Source organism: Lissotriton helveticus, chromosome 1_1, assembly GCF_964261635.1.
Source record: "Lissotriton helveticus chromosome 1_1, aLisHel1.1, whole genome shotgun sequence".
NCBI lineage: Eukaryota > Metazoa > Chordata > Amphibia > Caudata > Salamandridae > Lissotriton > Lissotriton helveticus.
The window spans coordinates 1,778,776,821-1,778,789,799 of NC_136057.1; the positions used below are offsets into that span (position 1 = coordinate 1,778,776,821).

A 12,979-nucleotide genomic window follows, 5' to 3' on the forward strand; every position below is an offset into this window, starting at 1 on the left:
AGTTTGGATCCAAATGGTTTCATAGCTTATCTGCACCAGTAGGGGACGTCTGACTGTCTCTCTTTGCCAGAAGCGCTGCCCTGGTAATGTTGCTGGAACCATGAAGCGCCCACCTTGAATCGTCAATGTTGGTTCACTTTTTTTCACACACTTCGGGGATCCTGAGCTCATCTTTCAACATTGTCCTCACAGAATTACTTACTAATTTCAGTGCAGTACTTGTGAATGTCGCTGCCTGAAAAGTCTGACTTCAAAACGTGTCACAGTTCTGATGAGCACAAAGTTTGGTTGTGGTGTTTGGGCTTGAAGCATGAGTCGCGGTCCTGAGACCTTTGTCACATTGTGAATCCTTAAGCCATCAAGAAGTGCACAGCCTAGCTGTTTCTTGCTCATGACAGCAACAATCATATATCTTGATGCAGTTTGTGCACTAGAGTCAGATCTCAGTCTCCCAAGGCTTCTGAAGAACAAGCATACGCAGTGCAATAGGTCTCGCATTAGTGAAACTTTGAACTATTGGCATTGCAAATGCTAATTTTTGTCCTTTATAAAACAAATATACATGTATATTTATTCCAACAGTAGCATAAGTAATAATAAAGGAAAATGAATGAATGAAGGTACGTTTGCATTACCAGAGGTTGTTACTAGGTGTCCCTGTGTAGTTGTAAATGGACCTCTATTAGCCACATAAGGTACTGCAATCTTATTAGAACGATAAATAGAAAGATGGCTGCTGAGTATACGTTTTCATTTGGTTTATTAAACTCCACAGGGACACCCAGTAACAGCCTGTGGAACTGCACCCATTTCTTGAGACCTAATAAGGGAATTGAATTACATGCCGCATCCCTAATGCTATTAAAGGAAAAAATCAATAGAAATGAATGGCGTGCGGCTGCCATGTTCAAAGTGAATACATTTAAAGTGAGCATTAAGTGGGAGCATGTTTTGTGTGTGTTTTGTAGCATTTGCATTGTGGCTCGCTTTAATTTGATACGTTTAAAGCAAAAGCGTGCTGTGCTGTCAATGCCTGAAAAGTAAATAAATAGAAAATAAGGACTGGCGGCCGCCATTTTCAAAGGTATAAGTAACAAGAATTTAGAGGCGGCCTCCCAACTTTTATGTATTTATTTGCTTTATTGGCATTTGCCGAACACCGAAGAAATGCTGTGGCTGCCTGCCTTTTTTGTCTGTTTATTTGCTTTTACAGCAATCGCGTCACTCTGTGCTTTAGCTTCAGATATTTAAATCTTAAGCATGCCGCAATTGCTACAAACGTAAATGGAAAAGAAATGCAGTAGCCACCTGTTTCTTTTACTGCCTCATACAGCAGCTACAAACCAGGGCAGGTTGCAAAAGCCAGAGAGCACGTGGCACGTCGTGTCTTCTTCAGCAAGACATTAATTAACTAAATAGTGCTCATTAACTGTTAATGAAACCTAGAGAGTAAGGACATGTAAGGGGAGCTGTCCTCATGGTAGGTAACAGAAGAGCGGGAGGTACTAAGGAGGGACTATTAAGTCTTTTCACTAATCCAAAGTCACCATTTACAAAAGACAGAGGAGTCAATTGGAAAGATGATATGAGAAAGTCCCCTCTCTGTACGGTTGCCCCCACTTTTTAGGTCGAGCCTAATCCGAACGCAAGCGCTGCTTAGGAGTGACCTCTTGGAATCAGTCTGTACTTTTTGGGAAACTCGTGCATGTACTGCAATGTTTCTAATGTGCGCTGGTGCATGTATGGCATACACCTTACGGGGGCGAGCAGCTGCACCATCTGTTTTCAATTATTGTGGTCGCGTTAATTGGAAACAGATGGTGGTCGCGTGCACAGGTAGGCGCTTCCGCCCTTGTCTTAGTCAAGTTATGCATAATGTAGCGCCTGTTCTAAGGAAATATCAGAGTGAATCTCAACATAAAAGAAGTGTAGCGCTGTTTCTTTCTTTATTGCTTGTTCCCGGTTGCGTGTTTATGACCTGCATTGTGATGGTACCGATAATCGCAGTGCTGCATGAGAGACTGTTCGCTACGTGACAGACTGCCCCAGACAAAGCAGGAGTGTGGCTTCGAGCAGACAGCGCGCCTCTGGGCAGGGCCAGCCTGACTCCAGGATTTGTAAGCCGCCACATTCCAAGCTGTAATCACGCAGACACAAACGTGTCCCTTTGTCTGCTAAGACGACGGATGTTACTGCTGAGGTCTGCTACCCACGAAAACATTCACACCAAGCTCCGGTGTTCAAAGAGAACCTTTGAAATGTGTTCAGGACTAAAGAGTACTCTGGCCCTCAATGGCTGCTGTTTTGTTTTATCGGATTGCGTCTTTCTGAATGAGGTTGCTGTTGAGCGAGTGGTAACAAGTTAATCTGAAAGAGACACGTTAGTGATAGATTCCTTACCTTAGAATATCCCTAGGCATCAGGCTGGATCCGGAAAGATTTTCTGCTCAGCAGTGCCTCTGCACGCCAGTAGGTGGCATCCTGTGGCTCCTCGTCCGTCGTAGGCACAGAGATGACGTCAAGGAGAGTACTTAGGCACCACCCATGTGCGCTGATGTCAGTTCCGCGCCGAAAGCGCAGATCTGGATTGAGCACGTACCTCAGTCATTTTTTTACGACTTTTTTGTCTCCTTTTCTTGTCGCCTGGTGCACTTAGCGATGCCCGGCTTTACGTCTTGTGGGTCGTGCCACCGTAATATGTCGGTGGCGGAATCCCATGATGTCTGCCTCTACTGCCTGGAACATGACCCCCAGGGATTGTCGGGATTGCCGTGCCCTGGCCCCAAAGGCTCTGGGTCTAGGGGCTGTTCGGGGGACCGCTCGCTGGACCGGCGCCGTCGTCCTCAGACTCTAAGTCTTCGCCTTCAGATTCCGGTAAGCGACGCCAAAAAAGAAGTCAAAGAAGCGCGTCCGCTCTCCGACGTCCCCCTGTCGCTTCCCGGAGGCGGACATGGGGGACAGGGGCTCCACGCCTGCGGCTCCTCCGGAGCCTGGGAGTCTCGCGGCCTACCCGCTATACACAGGTCCATCTGACTCCCGAACAGGTGCAAGAGTTTCTTGCTGCCATGGACTGCCTGTTTAGGCCTCGGGCTCCCACCGCGTCGCCTGCGGGCCCCGCGGTCTTGTGTCCAGATCCTGTTGGCCCGGCGGCACCACCTGTGGCGCCAGCCCCGGAGCCACTGGATCCAGCTCCCTCGGCTCTGGCCCCTCGCTACAAGATGCAACTCCGCTGGCTCTGGCCCCAGTGCCACCCCTGGCTCCGCCACAGAAGCTGCACTGGGTGCCGTTTATCCATCTTTACTGCCTGACACTCCGTTGGGAGGGACCAACAAAGCTAGGGATGAATGGGAAAAACTGTCGACACTAAGAAAACGACAGATCAGGATAGCCCTACACGGAGCTCTAATGACGGAATACTTGCGGGCCGGGGCGGCACCGGCGAGCCTTTTGGTGAGGTTGGAACCTAAAATATTCCTGGAGGATAAGCAGTTCCGGGTGGATTGGAGCTACATAGCTAACAAATGCACCCGGGACTGGCTAATCCTAATAATTAACACGGGTAAGCGACTCAGTGAGGAGTTACTCACTGAGATACTGGACTTGGAAACCAGCATAAAAAATAATACAACAATCTTAGACACCAAGGAGCAACTATCTTAAGATACAAAATGACCTAGGGGAATACCAAGCGTATCTGGTGAATCAGAAGATAAAGGGCTTGAGACGCAACCTTGACAGATTTAGCCATGGGTGGGCATTCCCTTATACAGAGGATGAGTATTACCAGCAGGTATCCAACCAAACCCTGGAACCCAACGTGGTAGGGGAGGGAGACACCAAGATAGGAGAACCCCAAATAATTGGGAGTTTGACAACACAAGCAGTGAGGAGGAGGAACAAACTGCACAACCCCCACAGAGCAACACCCGAGTAAGGTTCAATCCTGAAGCCAACACAGATCAAGATTTGGGAGCCCTCTTCAGGGCTTTTTTAGATCAACATCCACCAAATCAGAGAGGGTTAAACACGGGAGGCAGGGGCAGGGGCCAAGCACGCCACATACCCAACGCAACACGACAAATGTTCTCCCCCAGAATTACCCGCAGCAGGGGACGAACGGCAATATAAACCCTCCGGCTAACATTGTGGTTAATCTTTCTGACTACCCACTTACGTCAAACGAAAATGCTGTTTTAAATAAAGGTCTGGGATTCGTCCCCACTCCCAAACATGATAGTTTCCAACTCCGGGGCGAGCTCAACGGCGACTGCGACTCTGGGCAATAGCTTGCTTAATCTCCACTACGGCCCCTCGCGGCGGGATGCCTGGCTTTCACCTTGTGAATACCCTGCCGGGGTATCTCACAGGGGAATACCAGGACGGGTTCCCTAAGCAAGCGCCTTGAGACCCCTGGGTGATTCGTGCGCTATATAAATCGAAATACATTTACATTTACATAATGCGCAAGATCAAACTCCGTAAGTTCTTTGAAGGCAAGGAACCAACATCTTCATTAGGGTCTTTTAGCACGGACTTACAACGTCCATCTCTCTTCACGCCCCTCAACCATCAAGTGGGGCCTGAAGTGATGGTGTTCGAGCAGAAGGTCCTCAAAGATATCACTGATCTGGAAGAGAAACAACATACAATGACACACAGTAACATGTCGAAAGCAGACTGGATGGCCATCAAATCCCTACAGGATAACACCTCCATCACCATCAAACCGGCCAATAATGGCGGGGCGGTGGTGGTGTTGAACACCACTGATTATGAGAACGAAATCAGTAGGTTGTTATGGGTAAGAGAACATTATAAACCGCTCTCCCGAGATCCAACTGAGGAGTTACAGGCGATTATACACTTGATGGTAGCAATTGCCAAAGATAAAAAGTGGATAACTGCTAAGGAGGCCGAGTTTTTGATCAATCCTTCACCCAGGGTTCCGGCATTTTACATTGTGCCTAAAATTCACAAAGCACAGCGGCCGCCTCCCGGCCGGCCGATAGTTTCAGGCATTAACTCAATACTCGAGCCCCTCTCACAATTTGCTGATTTTTTCCTGCGCGAATGTGTGGTCACACAGCCATCTTACGTACAGGACACAACAGATATTCTGAGGCATTTGGAAACAGTAACATATTACCCTGAAGAACAATTATTAGTGGCGATTGACATTGAGTCACTATACACGAACATACCCCAGGAGGCGACGCTCCCTGGGGCAATGTGAGTGGTTCTGTGACACCGCACCAACATTTGTGCTGCAATGCATAAACATTGCACTCACTCATAATTTCTTTGCACACAAAGACCAGTTGTACCTTCCAACGTCGGGGACTTCGATGGGGGCAACTTTTGCCCCCAGCCTGGCATGTATATACGTCGGGCAGTTTGAGACTAACTATATCTATCATGCATCTAATCTCTTCCAGAGGAACATTGTCCTCTGGAAGAGATACATAGATGACATCCTGTGCATTTGGAGGGGTCCAGCTGCAGTGTTGGATCAGTTCTTGACATGGCTTAATAACCTTGACAAATGCCTCAGATTCACATGGAGTGTGGATCGCCATAAGGCAACGTATCTAGATCTGGATATACAGGCCTAAGACACAAAACTGGTTACAACAGTCCACCAAAAACCAACTGACAAGAACTCACTGTTGCACTACAGGTCATTTCATCCCAGGGCCCTGCGGGACAATCTCCCGGTAGGGCAATTCATGAGATACCGCAGGAATTGCACGACTACAGCGAGTTACCTGGAACAAACTGAGGAACTAGCCGCTAAACTTTCATCGCGTGCCTACCCCCAGAAGATAGTGAAGCAGGCACGTAAGCGGGCACTTAACACTCCAAGGGAAGCCCTACTTACTAAACAGACAAAAGACCAGAAGGAATGTATCCCAGTGGTTACCACTTTTGGGCCCCATTCAACAAAGATCCGCCAAATAATCAGGAAGCATTGGCACCTGCTGAGTACCAACTCAATGTAGATGCCGCAACCTAGATCTGCTTTTAAACGGTCTTCCAGTCTAAGGGACCGGCTGGCCCACTCTCGATCAGCACCAGTTGTGAAAGAATCCAGTATCCCCCTGGGACACTATCCATGTGGGAGCTGCACAGTTTGTGGACTCACTATGAAATCTAAAACAATCACCAGAACCAGTGGAAAGACCTGGCATTTAAACAACTTAATAATTGTAACACCACTAATGTGATTTACATTCTCACATGCCCGTGCGTACTGCACTACATTGGGTTAACATTTAGGAGGATAAAAGTCAGGATCCAGGAACATCTCAGCACGCTTAAAGCAGCAAAACTGACGACTAAACTGGTACAACATTTTGTTAATCAAAAACACCAACCCTGGGATCTGCGTTGGATAGTGATTGAAAGAGTGATGGGGGACCAATACAATATGGAGAATAAACTTCTCAAAAAAGAGGCACGTTGGATTTTTGAAGAGGCCACGGACCAACATGGCCTTAATGATAATATTTAATGGAATAGACTCATGGTTACCTAGCTGAAAATAGTGTAACATACACAAATAGAAAGGCAATGACTGATTTGTTGTACAATTTTTATATATCTTAGCCAAAACACAAACCACCTCGATGGATGAGCCAAGTGATAGTCATCACTGCATATTTATTTCATCAAAGTGCAGGAAGATGGAGATGTGTTGCAGGCTGGCCATTTTAATCTACCTAAGCACTGTCCGTACTTCTTGAGGTTCAATAAGAAGGGAACATCTTTTACTGAGGGCATAAACATTATTGTTTTAGGTATGTACTTTCGTGAATGTTGATATACCAACCGATGTACCGGCCATAAACTCGAATTAATCATCAATGGAGGGGTTGACGCACACATAATACTAGAGTTGTTCATGAGACAACGGGCACATAGATAAAGTCTTTAAGTATATACAACTACAGTGCAGTACTGTGTCTATAGTTCCTCTCCGCTCTAAGATGGCCGCCACTCACGACCTTCACACTATGCACGACTTGCTGTACGCGCCGATGCACGTAATTGGGGCGGGACTTGGCACGTCTTTTTGAACTACACGACTCGACAAACAGTTGCGAGGTTGCAGGGTGAGCGGAGGCCACAGATGCACATCAAAACAGTAAGGATACCATCCGAAATATCCGTTTTGGCACCCTTTTTTGGGATCTTACCCGGGTTGCAGAACATCCAAGAAAGTGATAGAAAACATTGCGACCGTGAGGGCGGACCGGTCACTCCAGATGCTAGGCTAGGGAGTACCATAAGATTGGCTCAGTAATTGGGGCACCGTATTGTTCAACGTGTTAAAAACACAAAGGACCCCGGTTACTAGTCGCGGAGAAGGGAGACCAGGACAGCATATTGACTAACTATTCAACAAGACCCTGGCGAGTGCAGTATATAAATAAAACTACATGATACTACGACTGATATGGGCGCTCAGTCGAAGAAAATCATACAAGTAGTCAGCAATTCATAAAACGAGCATGACATCAATAAAGCTAAGGTGAAGGGGTAAAATACCGGGTATTTAAGGTATTAACCTTAATGCTTACTCAACCTAATTACATTAATTTTTTAGATACCGACCGTAGGGCGGTCTGAGGAACCCATACACTGATAAAGGGTCCAGCCTTTTCAAATTCTTCTACGGGGGCCTGGTAGGCTCAGTCACACAAGGCTACCTGGTAATGTATGGCTGATATAAACACGACCAAATGTAGTGTGCATAATGTATTACCTCCATTCGAGACACACTGAGTACATGTATGTGTATGTGTGTTTTTTATACTATGTATCACCACAGGTACAATAAAGGGAGAATAAAGATGTGCTGGATTCACGCTGACCCAACAAAAACCCTGATGAAATCGCCGGTAAAGTATTTTGTGGCGATGAAACATGTTGGTTACTTTTAATCAGAACGGGCATACAGCATAGAATAAAGTTATGGTGGCTAGTATAGCTCAGCTCTTTTTATGGTGGCGGGACCAAACCTCGCACATAGGAGGTTGGGTGTACCGCTATTGGGTCACATACACGGATAACACATAGAGTTTTTTCTTTTGCACAGTCTTTATCCCTGTTTAGTTTCAGGTTGGCAGCTGCTGATGATGAGAACGTGAGGATCCAGGCGAGTACCAGTCTGCCATATCCTCCCCCGGGTGTTGCTCCCGTGAGGCGCTGCCAACCTCCCCTTTTTTCACTAGAGAACGATAGAGTGAGGTGTAAGATTAACACATGGATTACATGCATACACATACCTTGTTTTTAGATTACCAGTTATTTTTCTAAAGTGTGACTGTCATTAGCTCTAACAGACAGAAGGCTGTAACATACCCTCTGTTCAGTTAAACACATTTGCCAAATAACCAGGGGTCCTCAACCCCATAATATATAGGGACAGGCGTATGAGAGTTTCTGATGTAGTGAGTGGGGGGCGGCCTGTTTAAATCCCTGTCCTATCCTCCTCAGGCCCCTTGTTGTTTATAGCCGTTTATCCTGCCCCGGTTCCCGTACCATTTTGTTCAGGCCTGGGATCCAAGTTGGGATGCGGATGCCGCTGGTTCAGCTTCCGGCGCTGCTGACCTCCCTCTCCAGCCCTGCCGCAGCAGCCGGCTCCTTCCACCCCAGAGCCAGATGAGGACTGGGACGGCCCTGAGGACCCCCTTGCGCAGCGTTGTGACTCTGAGCAGGATTGGGTGGATGACCTTCAGGATGCGGGTGAACTTGATGTGTCTTCTGACCCAGGGTTTGCCTCACCTCTGCCTACTATGGAGGAAGGCGCTTCGTATACTATGGTGCTGCGTCGAGCCGCGGAGGCTCTCCATCTCGACCGCCCTACAGTGGCCCTTAAGACGAACCTCCTTACGGAGGTGCTCCAGACGGCGTCTAAGGGTACTTGGTTGCGGCCGGCCTCGGGGGCACCGGTGGATAAGAACGTCGCTAGGCGTCATCGCCCGGCGATCTCGCCTTCTTGACAACTCACCCCACGCCTGAGAGCCTGGTCATTCAGGCCTCAATATCGCAGAGTGCCTTTCCCTCGGCTCTGCCGGATAAGGACTCTTAAGAGGCTGGATCAATATGGCAAGAGGTTGTTCTACTTAGCCAGTTTGGGGTTGAGGTTGGTTAATACCGCCTGCTTATTGGGCCGTTACTCCCACGCAGTGTGAGATTCGGTGAGATTTCGGGTTCCTCGTCGACGACCTCACCGTCGACGAGAACTCCATAGTCGTTGACGAGAATTACACCGTCGTCGACAGCTGCATCATCAACAAAAATTCCACCGTCCTCGACAGCTACGTCGTCGACGAAGACTACATCATCGTCTAAGACTTCGTCGACGAAGATTGCTTCGTCGCCGAAAACATCGTCGACATTGATAGCCCCGTCGAAGATCATTGTTTCATCGTCGGCCACAGTTCATACAATATCCCCGTCAACGATACCGTCGACGGTTTGTCCGTCGACGCCTCTTCTTTCTTCATGCACAGATATGCAGGTTTGGTCTGCTGCGCCGTCTGCTGCCTCCTTTACCTCTCCGTCTACTGGGGCTTCCTTATTGCAAAGAAGAGGCTCTTCTCTAACGGCTCTATCACCGTTGAAATTGCCAGAGCAGCTTCCAGATTCAGAAGAGGAGGATGAACAATCTGACGAGGATGACAGATTCCGGGCGGCAGGAAGTCCTTCAGAACTGCTGATAAAGTTTCAGGAGGAGGATCAGGAGGAAGAACAGCTTCCTGAGTCTGTAGATCATACCCCTGCTGCGGTGCCAACAGCACAGATGCCGTTAGATCTCCTTAGCAATCTACAATATATGTTGAATGACTATTACCGCTGGTTCCCTCCATCTGAATCGGCGGAGTCGCTTCCTGCAACACCAATGCCTCAAACACCTGCTTCAACCTTAAGAATCCCAAGACAATCTTTTCCAACACCAGCACCTGACGTACGTTCCACAATTCCGCCTTCTCAGGCACAATCCCACCATACGCAGGAGGATATAACCACTGATGATGACAGAGAGGAAGGAGAGGTGGATGATAAATCTGTACTGTCGGAGTGGGACAATTACCTGACGCAAATCCCATCACCTACTGCTCCTCATACTGTGGACTCTCTGCCTGTGGACATTGGGGGATTCCATCTAGTAATGGAGAGAGCAACAAAGAGGTTTCAAATTGCTATGGAAACTAAACAGGATGATTGATTTTTGTATGACTTTAAAGATGAGCCACAAAGACAAGTTAAAACAATCCCAATATTAGATTTCATTTGGAAGGAGGGCCTTAAAATCATGTCGACTCCAAATTCTTTACCCGCAGCCTTACCTCGTGTAGACAAAAAGTATAAAGCGCCTCTCACATCACCTGCATGCCTTATAGAACAAGCTAAGACAGAGTCGGTTGACCCGGTTGACCTGTCCTCACAAGTAACCGCTCCATCTGACAGAGATGGCAGACGTCTGGACTCCATTGGCAAAAAGGTGTCGACGATAGCTGTAACTATAATCCGTGGGGCAAACTCCCTAGCAATACTAGGGAGATATGATAGACAGATGTGGTTGGATATTTTACCATATTTTGAAAAGCTTCCGGTACCAGAAAGATCAGAAGATCAGAAGCTAAGAAAGAATTACATGAAGGAGAGTGTGTTTCTGCGGCGATGATTGATGCAGCCGTAGATGTGGCATCTACAGGCTTCCGACAATTGGCAGGTGCAGCAGTACTAAGGAGACAGGGTTGGCTGAAGTCAACATCCTTCCACCCGGACGTCCAGGCAAAAATAATAGATATGCCTTACGATGGAGAATTTCTCTTTGGCCAGCACATTGACGAGGCCTTGCAGGCCATAAAGAAAGATACTAAAACTGCAAGCTCGCTGTGAAACCTGCAGTTTCGCAAATCGTCCTTTCGTGGTACCAAAGGACGTGTGTCCTATTCTAATAGAGGGGGCTACTCTCAACAACGCTCGTACCAATCTTCACAGGGTAACCAGCGATACCAGCCGTATAAGCAACAAACATACGGACAGCGAGGCAACAACTTTTCGCAAGGAAAGAGAAAGTCCTCTTATCGGGGACGGGATTCCTCCAAAAGGCAATGAGACCTGCCACCACCTCTGCCAATACCAAGGTCAAAAGTTGGAGGAAGAATATCCCATTACTTCTCAAATTGGTCCAAAATTACTACGGACAAGTGGGTCCTGGATGTAGTGGCCAGAGGACACGCTTTAGAATTTGTCAAAACCCCTCCAAATTCACCTCCAAAAGGTCCACCACCAGCTCACCTCAAGGAGCTCTTCTCCCAAATAAATATAATCATTCGGAAAGGTGCAATCGAAAAGATTCCTCAATTGGAGAAAGGAAGAGGTTTCTATTCGAGGTTCTTCCTCATATGAAAAAAGCCAGGGGAATGGCGCCCTATCCTCGACCTGCGTGCCCTCAACAAATACCTCAAGAAACTGTCCTTCCAGATGTTAACACTTCAAGAAATCCTCCAGCTTCTTTCCAAAGGCGATCACATGGCCCCCCTCGACCTCCGGCATGCTTACTTTCACGTACCCATCCTCCCCAGTGTTCACAAAGATATTAGCTCCAGTGGTGGCACATCTTCGCTTGGAAGGCATTCAATTTTCCCCGTACTTAGACGATTGCCTTATCAAGGCCAATTCTTTGGGAGCAGCAAGAGTACACGTTCAAAAATGCCTGTCGCTATTCCAGTCTCTGGGTCTCTCGGATCAATTTAAAAAAATTCCATCTTGTTCCATTGCAGAGGATATTGTTTCTGGGAGCCACATTAGACACTCTGCTCACTCAAGCAGAAAGACAACTCAAGATTTGCAACATGGTCCTCAGCTTGCGGCAAAAAGAGTATGTTTCAGTACGAATGTTCAATTCATTCCTAGGGATGCTTTCATCCTGCATCCCTTTCATACCCAACTGCCGTTTTCGGATGAGACCTTTCCAAGAGGAACTCAACCTCCAATGGGTGCAGGTTTTGGGGTCGTTCGACGACAGGATTACCATAACTTACCGCATGAGAGAAGCTTTTCTTTGGTGGGTTCAAAAGAAAAACCTACAAGTGGGGTGTTCATTCCTGACGGAAGTTCCAAGGTATACCATCACCATGGATGCTTCCCTGGAAGGATGGAGGGCACACCTACAGGGAATAACTGTCAATGGAAAATGGAATACGCATCAAAAGAAATGGTACATAAATCAACTAGAGTTGAGAGCAATTTTTCTGGCCTTGAAGTACTTTCGAACAGTAATACAAGGATCCGCAGTTCTAATCAAGACAGACAATACAAGTATGCATTACTTAAACAAGGGGGCACAAACTCGGCCTGTCTTTCTCAGCAGGCCCAGGAGATTTGGAGTTGGGCTCTAGATCGCAGGATAAATCTTTTGGCAGTGCACGTTCCTGGAATGTCCAATGTTCTAGCGGATTCTCTCAGCAGAACTACAGCGTCCAATCACGAACTGGAAATCCATCAACCGACTCTGGACAGAGTCTTTCAAGAGTGGGGTCATCCCGACCTGGACTTATTTGCAACATATCAGAACCGCAAATGCCCACGCTTTGCAAGCTGGAATCTCCACAAGGACTCATGCGGGGATGCACTTTTGATGAACTGGTCTCAGAGATAGACATATGCCTTTCCGCCGATTCCCCCGGGGTCATCCGGAAAATGAAACAGCAACCATGTCGCCTCATCCTCATCCTCATTGCGCCCAGGTGGCCTCGCCAATATTGGTTCACCGAGCTTCTACTTCTCTCGGAGTGCAATCCCATACAACTTCAATCAATACCGAATCTTCTGACAATGCAGAGGGGTCAAATTTGTCTTCCGGAACCAGCTTCTTTGAAATTAGCAGCTTGGCTCCTCAGAACGTTGAGTTCGCCCATCTAGATATCCCAGAGGATTGTCAAGAGGTTTTAGCCAATGCTAG

The 12,979-nt window shown here is 47.5% G+C and overlaps 1 protein-coding gene across 8 annotated transcripts in view; it reads left to right on the top strand.

Moving 5' to 3' along the window:
* ATF7IP (activating transcription factor 7 interacting protein) overlaps positions 1–12,979 on the top strand; it is an 815,446-nt gene that overhangs the window by 664,691 nt on the left and 137,776 nt on the right. The window lies entirely within an intron of this gene.